Genomic DNA, 12,541 nt, shown 5'->3' with positions numbered 1-12,541 from the left:
TCTCAAAGGCTTTTGATACACTTAAGGATACCTTCTCTTGGTGCGTTGGGTCACTTGATTAATCTTTTTGGTTTGACAAGTGGAGTATTGAGGGCCCAATTGCTCAAGATGTCTCTTTTATTCATATATCTAACTCTGATTTAACTATTAGAGATGTTTGGAAAGATGGCAAATGGAATCTCCATGATGTTTTTTCTAACATTCCAGAAGATGTCAGACAGTGTTTGAATGCTTATAATCTGGATTTAAATGCTGGGAAGAGTTCGGGTTGGGCGTGGAGTGTGGCATCTTTTAGACTCTACTCAGTTAGGAGTGGATACAATTGGTTAGCCAAAAGAAAGTTTGACTGGAATGAGCGTGATAATTGGTCGTGGGTATGGTGATTGCATATTCCTAAGAAGTACAAGTTCTTGATTTGGCTCAGTCTTCATAATGCTATTCCTACAGCGGAGTTTCGATTGGATCGTGGCTTAGTTTTATTTAGCACTTGTCATCAGTGTCAGAGTGGTTCTAAATCCATACTTCATTGTCTTCGAGAGTGTCCCAGTGCTAAGGAGGTCTGGAACCTTTTAGGCCTGTACTCAGATAACTCGGATTTACATGATTGGCTCTACAGAGGTGCAAGAGTGGAGATGTTTTTCTTTTCTTCTCGACCATCTGGTGGATTTGGAGAAGCAAGAATCATGACTTATTTAATACAGATGACTCTTGGAGTTCTAGTAAAGTAGTGAGTTTGATTCGTAGTTCAGTAAGGGAGTTCTACACCATTTTTACTATGAATCAATCTTTGTCTCCTCGTTCAATTTGTTTGCATTGGGTTCAACCTCCCATTCATTATGTTAAATTGACTTGTAATGCTAGTTGTTTTGTTCCTTTTGGCTATGCTAGTTTTGGTTGTATTATTCGCAATTCTGATGGATGTTGGCTGGTTAAAAGGTTGCACTGGAAAGTTGAAATGTGCAGTGTTCTTTTTGCTGAATTGTATGCGATTTGGAGAGGTTTACTTCTAGTTTGGAATAGTAGATTTCGTGAGGTTATTTGTGAAACAGACTGTTTAGAAGCCCTTTTCTTGGTAAACCAAAGAATGCTTGGTAATGATATTCCGGAATGGGATTTGACAAAGCATATACAGGAGGTTATGAATTGGAATTAGAGAGTCTCTATTCTTTTAATTCAGAGGAATGCGAATAGTGTTGCAGATTGTATGGCTAAAGCAGTTGCTTCTTACAACTAGAAAATGGCTTAATACAGACAGATTTAGTCTTTATTATAGACGGATTTTTGGTTACCGACGAAATACCGACGGATTTTTACTAGTTACCGACGGATTTTTCCTCTGTAAATTCTCCATCGATTTCCCGAAGGCGACGAACTTTCTGACGAATTTTCTGTCTGTAATTACAGACGAATTTTCAGACGGATTTTCCGTCTGTAATTACAGACAGATTTTCAGACGGATTTTTCGTCTGTAATTACAGACGGATTTTCCGACAGATTTTTGAACTTTGGAAAATCATCTCCCACTCTGATTACAGACAGAAAATCTGTCTGTAAATCCATCAATAAGGTAAAATAATTTTTTTTATTTTTCTAATTACAAAATAAGCTTGTTTTCATACAAAATAAATATAAATTTAATACAATTTTTTATCTAATTTATATTCGAATATTTATAATATTTCAAAAAATAAACAAATTCATCGTATTATCAAACTAAAAGGAAAATACTATAAACAAACAAGTCAATATAATTCAAAACATAAACAAAGTGTATTGATACATCAACTATAATAATAAATAACAACCATACATCAACAAAGTGTATTGAGTAAATTAAAAGTTAATGGGTATCCAAAGGGCTCTAAATAATTTTTCTCATACTAGTAAATTAAAAGAACTATGTTACAAGCAACTCCTATTCAATTTCCTAACTCATTTGAACAATTTTCTGCTGCTACTGCTTCTTTTTCATCATCCCAGCTTTCCTCACACGGTCACAAATGTTCTTTAAGACCAGATCATCCATGTGCTGAAATAGTGGTATATATCTTACCAATCATCAGGGGCGCTTTTAACAGCTTGATCAAAATAGCCCTCAGCACGATCAGCATCCTTCTCTATTTGCCAAATTAAATCGGCAGAGTGACAAAACAGTTGCATCACCAGGATTAGCCAAAATGGCTCTTTCAAGATACTCCTCGGCTTTAGGATAATCTCTACGAACCTATATTTGCAAATTGAATATCAGTGAACCATTCATAGACAGAGCACAATAGTTTTCTTAGATCTTCCATGTATTGATAAGTTTCAAAAACAAGCTTTACCTCTTTTAAGAACTTGGCATAATTTCCAAGCAGAAGCGTATTGTTGGGGTTAGCTTGAATCATGGTTTGGTAATAAGCATCAGTCTTATCTGATTTCAAGCCACCTCCATCTGGGACTCTTCCACTGCCACCACATATCTTGCCACCATCACTCCCCTATTACCTCTCTTCTTCTCTTCACCACCATCTTCATCATATTCTACTATGACTTACCTATCTAAACCTGAGATTGAGAAGAGTTCTCTGATTGAAGGTTTCCCTTTTATTGTGTGAATCACTTGGTCACTTTCTTTGATCTTGGTACCATGCTGACTCTTGAGCACGTTACTACGTGGTATGCGACTGATACGAGTATAACTAAATGCAAGGAAGGAAGTGAGAGGTTTGCAACGTCAACAAAAGAGGTTGCAACTAACTCGGGACAGATGGCAGCAGATCCTCAAATTCAGGGCCTCAGAAGAAGCGTGAGAAAGAGGTCAAATAGCAGGCTGTTGAGAGATTTCAGGCACTAGGCGTATTGTGGTATTTTCTTCTTTCTTCTCTCTCAACCCTCTTTCTTTGGTCACTCTCATTCAGCTGCTACATGGAAATTTCCCTTCTAATTTCCTATTCAGTTATCTTTCCTTTCCTGTGCTGATTCCTATTTTCATCTCTCAGGTTATGGATTCTTCCCACTGCTGCAACCTGATTCGGCGGATTCTGATTTCCCTATTTTCTTCAATTTTTGTGCAATTACTGTTACACTAAAGAACTCTATCTTATTTCTGTTCTTAGAGCTCAAGTCACTGATGAGCTTGATTTCCTTCTGATTGTTCTTAATTAATTTTGAACTCTAAACTTGTATTTCTGGCGTAATTACTCTATTCAATATACATACCATTTCACTGTTTTTGTTTAGAGCATTTATCACCCTATCATTTGGTGCTTTCATCGTGCCATGGCAGAAAACACGAGGCTCAAAACTTTGGAGGTAGAGCTGAAACGCTTGGGTCAGCGCATCGAGGAGGTCTTAGATGAGACTCGCGCTGAACGCGCGAGAGCCACAGAGACTACGAGCTTGAAGTTTGACGCCATTCAATCCTCGTTGACGCAAATCATGCAGGAACAATCTTGATCTCGCTCTCCATCGAGGGGTTTCTCCCATGGTTCGAACTCTGGTCATGGGGTGGATAATGTGAATCGATTGGCTCAGCATAGCCGAGTAAAGTTTGATTTGCCCAAGTTTGATGGCACAGATGCTCTGGGGTGGATATTCTCCATGGATCAATACTTTGAGTTTTTCAAAGTGCCAGATGATGAATAAATTGGGATCGCTGCAATACACATGGTCGGGCCTACGATTCCGTGGTTTCAAATGTCTCAACGATCGGCCCAATTTCGTTCTTGGACATAGTTGAAGAGAGAAATTGAATTGGAGTTTGGCCCTTCTCTTTTCGAATTGCCTAGAGAACTCCTTTTCAAATTGCAGCAGCAAGGTATTGTGGGTGAATATTACGCTGCTTTTGTTGCCTTGGCTAATCGATCTCATATTGAATCTCCTGAGGCTTTGAAGGATTGTTTTATTGGTGGGTTACGAGCTGATATTCGCAGAGAGGTGAAGGCTCAGTGCCCTCCTTCGTTGATGCGTGCCTTGACTTTGGCTAGAATGCAGGAGGAGAAGTTTGCTTCGATTCCAAGAACCACCTTACGTCCCAACCTCGCTCGGTGAATCCTTCTTACTCGAGTTCCCAGCAAAATCGCAGTCTACCGAAGAGTCCTCTTCCACCTCTTCTTCCTACTCCTGCGCCTTGCTCAGCTTTACCACCATCGAAGAATTCGGTTCGGAGGCTTTCCCCTGCCGAGATACAGAATAAGAGGGATAAGGGTTTGTGTTATTGGTGTGATGAGAAATTTTCAGCTACTCATCGCTGCGCCAATAAACAATACCTGTAACTTCACCTTGAATTGGATGATTCTATTGATGCTGACCCTGAAACTATAGATGACACTAATGTTGATCTTACTTTGGAGGCTCTAGAACAGGAGGTTGCTGTCCATCATCTCTCTTACAATGCCATGCATGGCACTAGGGGACCTGCTATGATCAGATTCACTGCTGTTATTAATGGACATGAGGTGCACACGTTATTGGATGGGGGGAGTTCGGATTGCTTTATCCAACCCCGTATTGCCAAGTTTCTGAACTTACCAATTGAACCTACTCCTGGTATTAAGGTCATGGTTAGTAATTTTCAAATTCTGCCGGTGAAAGGCGTGATTTCCAGTTTGGACATCACTATATTGGGCAATACTATCAGCATCCCTGAGGTCTTTGTTCTTCATGTTGCAGGGGGTGAGTTGGTCATTGGATCCAATTGGTTAGAATCTCTTAAAGCTCACATTGCTGACTATGATTCTTTTTTTTTTTTTGAGGTTTATGCATGATGGAAAATTTATCACAATTCAAGGGTACAAATCAGCTCCTTCGTCACAGGCTCAGTTCCATCATATTAGGCGAATGCTCTCTACTGATACACTAGCTGAGATGTTTACCTTGGAGGTCCAGCATTCGACGGTGCCTGCAACTCCACTATTGCAATTACCCGATTCGCTTAACCCAGCTTTGGGCAAATTACTTCAGCAATATGCGGGTGTATTCAATGTGCCTTCGGGTTTACCCCCTCAGAGGTCACAAGATCATGCAATTCCTTTAATTAAGGGTGCTGAACTAGTGAAGGCTTGCCCTTACCGTTACCCTCATCATTTGAAGTCTCAGATAGAATCAATGGTGAATGAGATGCTGCAGGAGGGTATAATACTGCCTAGTAAGAGTCCGTTCTCTTCACCAATTATCTTGGTTAAGAAAAATGATGGCACGTGGAGATTTTGCACAGACTATAGAGCTTTAAATGCCATCACTGTAAAGGATGGATTTCCAATTCCTACTGTAGATGAACTCTTAGATGAATTATTTGGGGCTAATATCTTTTCCAAATTGGATTTACATTCTGGCTATCACCAAATACTAGTCAACCCTGATGATAGATTCAAGACTGCTTTTCAGACTCATCAAGGATTATATGAATGGTTGGTTATGCCATTCGGCCTCACCAATGCTCCTACTACATTTCAGAGCTTAATGAACGAGGTGTTTAAGCCTTACCTTCGAAAATTCGTGCTTGTCTTCTTTGATGATATACTAATCTATAGTGATGGCTTTACTAAGCATCTTGAGCATTTGGAAGTGGTCTTAAAGCTGTTGCAACAGGAGTCTCTCTTTGCCAAACTATCCAAGTGTATTTTTGGCTCATTCGAAGTGGATTACTTGGGACATACGATAAGGGGAGGTGGAGTACATATGGAAATGGCTAAAGTGCAGGCTGTTATGGATTGGCCACAGCCCACCAATGTTAAACATCTTAGAGGGTTCCTTGGCCTTACTGGATACTACAGAAGATTCATTAAAGGATACGCTTCCTTGGCTTCCCCTTTAACAGATCTGCTAAAGAAGCATGCTTTTGTATGGAGTACAGAAGCTTCTAAGGCTTTCGCTCAACTTCAAAAGGCTATATGCTCAAAACCTGTGCTGCAATTGCCAAATTTTGATCTACCATTTGTGGTTGAAACTGATGCCTTGGGTTCGGGAATAGGTGCAGTTCTATTGCAGCAAAAACATCCAATAGCATTCTTTTCCAAGAAGCTTCTCCCAACTCTGCAGAAACAATCAGCTTATGTTTGGGAATTTTATGCCATCACTGAAGCGTTGGTGAAATTTCGACATTATTTACTAGGAAAGAAATTTGTATTGCGTACAGATCATCAGAGCCTTAAGGCGCTGCTTGAACAGGACCTACACACTCCAGAACAACACAAATGGATGCACAAGCTATTGGGATATGACTTCGAGATTCACTACAAATCTGGTGCTGAGAATGTGGCTGCAGATGCCCTTTCGAAGAGTTTCCTTGGGGCTTGGTCCACACCACGAGTTGATTGGCTGAGGCAGTTGAAGAAGGATTTAGCTCAAAATCCTGATCTTCAAGTACTGATAGAAAAGTGTAGTAATCATACTTTGGGGGATTTAAATTACTCAGTCCATAATGACCTTATTTTGTGGAGGAACAAATTAGTGATACCTACAAATAGCTTTTTGATACCTAAAATTTTGCATGAGTACCATGATAGTGTTATTGGAGGTCATGCTAGCATAGCAAAGACCGTGGAGCGAATTTGTTCAATCTTCTATTGGCCCAACATGCAGCAAGACATTAGGCGTTATGTTCTAAACTGTTGTGTTTGTCAGCAAGCTAAGGTGGACACCAAGGCCCCGGCGGGGTTACTCAAACCATTACCAGTTCCCTCACAGGTTTGGGAGGATATTGCAATGGATTTTATCACAGCATTACCACTGGCAGCAGGAAATTTAGTAATTATGATGGTAGTTGATAGTTCGACATATTTTCTTATAGATTATATATATATATATATATATATATATATATATATATATATATATATATATATATATATATATATATATGTATTCCATATATTATATGGGTTGCCCGAGACTCGAACCCGGAACTAGTCGGATGGAGTAGAAATTGGATGTTTTTAGGAAAAATGGAACAATTCTATTCAGTAGGAACAAAAAGAAGTGGATCTATTTTATTCTATATCCAATAAATAACAATACGCAATGGTGGTGTGGGTAGACCTCATATAATAACTGTCATACCTCTACCCTATCTTTTATGAGCTTCAAGAGAATGATTCGGAGTTCTTGCAGGGTGGAACCATGCAGTACCAGACACGAGATAGATCTTCCAAAGAACAAGGCTTTAACTTCGGATTACAAACCGAAGATCAATTAAATTGTGACTCCTATGGACTGACTTGTATTTGTTTTTGGTCAAAGAAGCTTTTCGGATGGTATGCCTCTAGGAATTTTTGGTACCTTCAATTTTATGTGTAGGCGGATCTACTCATTAAGTTCCCATTGAAATAGGATCCACACAAGGAAAAGCACTTGCCATTCGTTGGTTATTAGGGGCTATTTGAATCTTATTTCAAGATTTTTTCTTTTAGTGTCGTTTTTGTTCTATTTTCCTTTCTTTCAGTTAAAAAGAACTCCAAAGTCTACTTTTTTGTAGATCACGGTAAGAGAAAGAGAAATTTCTAATATTTTTTCTATTTACTTTTTCGATATTTTTATCTATCTATCTATCTATCTATCCGAGTAAGCTAATAGTCCTCCTGGTGCTACATCATAGGCACATTGGGAACGTAGATAATTGTAACCATATACATATAAGATGACAGCAATGGAATGCCAATCTTCGGGCTTTAGGTTTCTATTCTACTCTGAGTAAAGATCTGCCTGATTCTTATTTGCACATATAGGACAAATACTGCAATACCACATCTCTTTGCTTTTGCTACGAACCCCCTGATTCTGAATTTCTTTTTTCACATATATGACATGCTAGAATTAACCAAATACGCTCATTTTATTCCTTTAAAACATGATTTCAATAACAAATCAGTGGCAGATATATTTATCAACAATGTGGTTAAGCTTCATGGTTTTCCAAGTTCTATTGTTTCTGATCGAGATCGGGTTTTCATCAGCAAATTCTGGCAGCACCTATTTCGAAGTCAAGGAACCACATTAGCAATGAGTTCCGCTTATCATTCACAAACGGATGGGCAGAGTGAGGTATGTAATAGGACATTGGAGATGTATCTACGTTGCTTTTGTTCTGATAATCCAAAGCGTTGGGTTACTCTTCTTCCATGGGCAGAATATTTGTATAATACTTCTTGGCACAACAGCATTAAAATGACTCCATTTAAGGCATTGTATGGCTGAGAACCTCCTACGTTAGCTCGCTATGAGTTTTCAGCTCAAGATGATTCCTCCCTACAAGAGCTATTGGAGGACCGTGATCAACTGCTAGACACATTAAAGTTTAATTTAGAAAGATCACAGCAGTATATGAAGCAGGTTGCTGACAAGAGTAGAAGACATTATGAATTTAGTGAAGGCGATTTAGTGCTGGTTAAGCTGCAGCCCTATCGCCAGCAGTCAGTGGCTTTGAGAAAGCATCAGAAGATTGGATTAAGATATTTTGGACCATTCCCTATAGTAAAGAAGTTGAGTGATGTGGCATACCATTTGGAGTTGTCACTGGAAGCACGTATTCATAATGTGTTTCATATCTCAGCCTTAAAACCATTTCGGGGTGAAGGAACCTCACCATATTTTTCTCTATCGTTAACTACTACAGATGCAGGACCGGTTTTAGAACCTTGCAAAATACTGCAGACTCGTTCAATTAAAAGGGGTGATCAAGTTGTGTCTCAAATCTTGGTACAATGGGGCTAGGATGGTTTGACAGATAACTCTTGGGAGGATACTGCCCAATTCATCAAGTTATTTCCAGAATTCAACCTTGAGGACAAGGTTGGTCTTGATGGGGAGAGTAATGATACGAGTATAGCTAAATGCAAGGAAGGAAATGAGAGGCTTGCAACGTCAGCAAAAGAGGTTGCAACTAACTCGGGACAGATGGCAGCAGATCCTCAAATTCAGGGCCTCAGAAGAAGCGTGAGAAAGAGGTCAAATAGCAGGCTGTTGAGGGATTTCAGGCACTAGGCGTATTGTGGTATTTTCTTCTTTCTTCTCTCTCAACCCTCTTTCTTTGCTTGGTCACTCTCATTCAGCTGCTACATAGAAATTTCCCTTCTAATTTCCTATTCAGTTATCTTCCATTTCCTGTGCTGATTCCCATTTTCATCTCTCAGGTTATGGATTCTTCCCACTGTTGCAACCTGATTCGGCGGATTCTGATTTTCCTATTTTCTTCAATTTTTGCGTAATTACTGTTACACTAAAGAACTCTATCTTGTTTCTGTTCTTAGAGCTCAAGTCACTAATGAGCTTGATTTTCTTCTGATTGTTCTTAATTAATTTTGAACTCTAAACTTGTATTTCTGGCGTAATTACTCTATTCAATATACATACCATTTCACTGTTTTTGTTTAGAGCATCTATCACCCTATCAGCGACTCTTGTTGTCGTGCTTTGTTGGGCTTCGATGATTTGATGAGTCAGGCAAGTTTTGTCTTGGACTGGCAAACGATCTTGTTCTAGAAAATTGAAGAACCCTTTCTGCTTCAGGGGAGGATGGTTCCCTAGAATGGGGGTATGAACGAGGTTGGTATTGGTGCGGAGGAGCTTCTTAGTAACATTGTTTTGCTGTTTAGAGAAACAAACACAGAAGACAATGAGAGAAAGAAGTAGTTCAAGGTATATAATAAGATCTGTTAGGAAGTGTGGAATGGTAGGCTGCTGAATTTTACGACCAAGAATTGTTGTTGCATGTGACAGAAATGGAGTCAACATCATCATTCAATTCTTTCCAATAGTGGGATAATAATCATATTCTCTCTTTGATGTATTGAGACTGCCAAAAAATAGCAACTGTCACCAAGAAAAACTTTAAATCCAATAATTTACAAATCGCACACCCCAAAAAAAGGGGGGAAAAAGGAAAGAAGGCACAATTATGTTGTTACACATCATGATACCTGAAAATTTTGAATTTATATGAGAGCCTATGGTGCCTATGCCTACAGCGGCTATGGTGGCTAAATAATTTTGGCAACACCTAAAATTAATCACTGAAGAATTGGATCCCAAAGGCAGACACTATATGAAAAAAAATTAGAAGAATTCTTACAGATGAATCAGAGCCATTTCCGAGCTAAAAAGTTGAGGAGGAATATTGCCTGAGAGATTATTCTTCCCAAGATGACTGCATGTAACATGTATTAGATGGATTTTTCTACATAAAAGTAGTAAGCCATTTATTGCAGAAAATAAAAGAGTTGACTCACAAATGTTTGGCATGGTGCAAATTATCAAGACTAGGTACACTGCCATTAGAAATTGGTATAGGTCGTTGAAGCTCATTGTCAGCTAAATCTAACCAATATAGGTTCGATAGATTACCAATAGAATGTGGAATCCTCCCAATGAAGCTGTTGGAATTTAAGGATCTGCAATTCAAAGTAACTGATTTAGACCATGATCCAAGAAATCATTAAGTTACAAAAGATAAAGATACTAAGGAAAAGGCCTCTGATAGAAAATATAAACAAGTTTCTTTTAAACACACTTTAACGGCACTCAAGTATTAGAGGTCAAACATAAAAATGAAATCTGAAACAATTATACCACCCGTTTGTATATCTAATTACTAATACATGTCAAAGAGTCACAAATCTTGGATCATAATAGAAACATGAGAGCAGAACAAGGGCGAAACACCCTCTAATCACTAGTATGTAGTAATATCTTTGTCTCACGTGAGACTACTAACATCAGTTCGTAAGAGGATTGAGCACCTACCCAATAAAGAGGACAGTTCCAGTCAGATCTTCTCTGATGAGGAACAAGAATGGGTGATCAGCTACAAAGTCTATCCTGGTTGGAAATCGGACACTACCAGTCAATTTCATGGTCACGACACTAGCTGCAGCAGCTTCAGTTCCGTCCTCATTTACTTCAACAAATGACTTGTGATATATGCTGAAAACATACAGATTTTGACTCACAAAAGAATTCACCATTTCTGTCAAATCTCCACCTTTGAAAGGCAACACCACTCCTAGCTCCTTCAATACATTCGAAGCTTCTAACTCAAAAGAAATATGGACTTTTGGGATCCTGAAGTCACCTACTAACACTTTTTGATGAGGAAGCTTGCGTTCCAAGAAACCGCTTTCAAAACTCACCTTCTCAAGCAAAGCTGACACCCCATCCATTGCATCAGGAAGGACCATGTACATGGAGAAATGGCGCTTATCTTCTCCCTACTTGTAAGGAAGGCCAAGCACTTTGAAACCATCAAAAGCACTAATTAACTGTCTCTTATAGCTGACCATGAAGAGGGCTTTAACCGAGCTTCCATCCAGAAGGTGAAAGTCGTGGTCCTTTGACATTTGTGCATCAAACTTCTCATTCCATGCACCTTTGAAGTATATTGCATTTGCAAAGATGAGCCTGGTTGAGCCGTCAACTGACTCGGCTGGAAGGACCTCCTTAATGAGGCCATTTGTCTCCTTTTCAGCCCAAGAATTAACTTCCATGCTCACTTCAATAGCCTTTAAACCCATAATCAAATTTGCGATCAATTCATCAAATGCCAACAGAGCAAGTTAAAGCTTTTCGCTAACTTAATATGTTTATATAGAGCATGATCAGATTTGTTTATACTAGACAATAATTGATCCCTAGAAACCAACCCTCTTGCTGCTCAAAAAGCAAGATTTAAACCTTGAGTCAATTCCTAATGTCCTATGTTCAAAAGCTATAAATTTCAGAATAACAGTACAAAATAGTGAGTTAGAGATTACCGATTAACTTAGTCAGTTATGTATATTATATTATTCGAGTGGAAAAACATGTGCTAAATTAGGTCATGAACTCATTCGAGGGAAATCCTTTCTACCATGTTTGTCTATGAAATCCATTATAGGTGGTGTTACACAATACTATCTTTTTTTTTTTGGACAGGATGGTGCCAACTTAATACATAAACATAGCATTACTAGGTTACTCCATTAAGGAAACTGACTAAAATGAGAACTAAACAAGATTATGATGTATGCTTGTTTTGACAAACCTGTTCATACAAACAAGCCTCTAAATTCTTAATATTCGTATCTCCTTCAGGATAATTTTGCTGTAATTCATAGGAAATTAATCCTGAACAATTTTCACTACCTGCTAAGCATATAACACCCATCAAATAGAGTAGAATCAATATAGGAGAACAAATAATTCATAATTAATACAACTGGATGATGAAAAACCTGACGGAGATGATGGTACAACTTCATCAAATGCATTGCCTAGTGGTTGATTAAATGATGAGCTAGATGAAACTTGCCCACCAAAATATTTTACAATGGAATGTGTCCCCTAGAAACATACAGTTTTGATAAAAATTTCAATACCACTGTGACAGAAACAGCTATCACTTGCTAAGGAGTTACGATCAGCGAAAAGAAAAAGTTTTCTAGTAGTGTCTGGCACGGACATTTATTCGAATTGGAGTCAACTATGGAGTAAGTTTCAACATCTAATAGATTTAGATATGAATCTAGCAAATTAATTTAGTTTTGTCTCTATTTTCTCTTTCTTTTCTGTTTAGTCACAAAAAAATTTT

General features: G+C 38.5%; 3 pseudogenes; 1 reads left to right on the top strand and 2 right to left on the bottom strand.

Moving 5' to 3' along the window:
* Nucleotides 1-2,049: 2,049 nt before the first annotated feature.
* Nucleotides 2,050-3,255, bottom strand: LOC107646604 (uncharacterized; annotated as a pseudogene).
* Nucleotides 3,256-3,261: 6 nt separating this feature from the next.
* On the top strand, nucleotides 3,262-8,961 carry LOC148575763 (uncharacterized; annotated as a pseudogene).
* A 1,730-nt stretch (nucleotides 8,962-10,691) lies between these two features.
* On the bottom strand, nucleotides 10,692-11,486 carry LOC107646589 (serpin-ZX pseudogene; annotated as a pseudogene).
* Nucleotides 11,487-12,541: the final 1,055 nt, after the last annotated feature.

Source organism: Arachis ipaensis, chromosome B1 (genome assembly GCF_059453495.1).
Source record: "Arachis ipaensis isolate K30076 ecotype BB chromosome B1, ASM5945349v1, whole genome shotgun sequence".
In the NCBI taxonomy this organism is placed as follows: Eukaryota; Viridiplantae; Streptophyta; class Magnoliopsida; order Fabales; family Fabaceae; genus Arachis; species Arachis ipaensis.
Note: the sequence above shows the minus strand (reverse complement) of the source record. Positions and strands in the feature narration are given on the sequence as shown.